Below are 1,698 nucleotides of genomic sequence, written 5' to 3' on the forward strand. Positions count from 1 at the left end.
GGGCTTCTGTAAGCTAATACAGTTTTAAAAGTTTCTTAAAGTGCCCCCCGTGTGGGGGTTGGGAAAGATACTGGTAATGGGATTCTGAGCCTGTCGAAATTGTTTAGGGGATTCTGAAATTGGATAAAGACAAACTGACATGCTGTGATAGTCGGATTGATAGAGTGCAATTTTAACGACAATAAACAGAGCGGTCTCTGCAGGAGACACCCTCGGAAAGTCTTAACGTTGCCGGCCAGACAAGTGCAGATCGTAGTGTGTACATGATCTATGGCCCTAGCGCAGACAGGGAGCGCCAGGCATGCGGGCAATGTCTGCCCTACTGTATTGCCGGGGGAAAAAATGGGCCTGTCCGTCCGAGAATGCCGGCCGTCCGAGCATGCTGGACGGAAGGAAGCCTTCAACGGGAGAGAGAGAGCGCGCCCTCGGTTTTTCACCTGCCCGAACCTGAATAATCGTGAGTTTAGGTTTCCTTTCTCAGGTAAAATATGAGAAGTACAGGTACCGGTTGGTCAGACCAAGTCGTTTGTTATTTTTTCGTTGAATTTTCTTTTTTCTTTCTTTTTTTTTTTTTGGGGGGGGGGGGGGGGGGGTCTAAATAATATCCATTTCCTGTAAGTTTTATTTATTTTTTCTCTGTAATGTTTGTTGCTGAGAGCGAGATGAAAATGTATTTAATTCATTGTAAAAATGTAAGATGAAGAAAGAGTTATTTTAATTATTAATTAATTATGGCTATAGGCGAAAGGATTGGCCGGAAAGAGGATGTGGCCACCTGATAAGAAACCTTATGGAGATCAAAGTTAGGTTTAGTTTGAACCAGGAAGTTGAAAAGCACAACTCTTAGGTGATTTTTTTTACCGGGGCGAGGCGGGGTAGTGAGGAAGAGGAGGAGGAGGAGGAGGAGGAGGAAGAGGAGGAGGAGGAAGGGAGAAGGAGGAGAACAGCAGCAATAACAACTATCAAAATCGATGAAGCCAGTGGCTACGCCAACATCGCATCATCACCATCATCATCACTACCACCACCCATCAGCTCAGAAAGAAAAAGGATCATCCGGAAAATACTATGTTCTTATACACAGTGCCTTGTTAACATACACCTCATACAGTTGATTAATGGAGAAAAATGATTTTTTATTCCACACAAGCTGATAACAAGCATTGCGGTTTTTTAAATGTCGTCTAAAGTACTTAATTTACCACGATAACAAGCTCTCAACTCCCATGCTGAATATGCTCCCCGTTGGAAAAACTTTGCTTTTTTACGTCCTCTCCTCGGAACACGATTCAAAGTTTCTGGCGCCAAGACCTATTGCGATCGCCACAAATCTCCTCAAATTACATAATTAGACCTCGTCTTACGGGAGCTCACAGCTCTCCTCGCTAATTTTACGGCCAAGCTCTCGAGATCTCTGGTTCGCTCTCTGGCTATTTCTGCTCGTTGTTCCCTCGCTTGGATTCAAGGGATCTTGGTGGGGTCCAGGCGACAATAGTTTATCTCTGTGCCATCTTGGAGGAGAAGGAGGAGGACTGAGATGGATAGCGGAGGCCGTGTCTACTCGAGGGACCGGGCTGTGGTTCGCCCTTCCATCTCTCTCTCTCTCTCTCTCTCTCTCTCTCTCTCTCTCTCTCTCTCTCTCTCTCTCTCTCTCTCTCTCCCTCTCCCTCTCCCTCTCACTCTCTCCCCCTCCCCCCT

Source organism: Aplysia californica, unplaced genomic scaffold, assembly GCF_000002075.1.
Source record: "Aplysia californica isolate F4 #8 unplaced genomic scaffold, AplCal3.0 scaffold00327, whole genome shotgun sequence".
NCBI lineage: Eukaryota > Metazoa > Mollusca > Gastropoda > Aplysiida > Aplysiidae > Aplysia > Aplysia californica.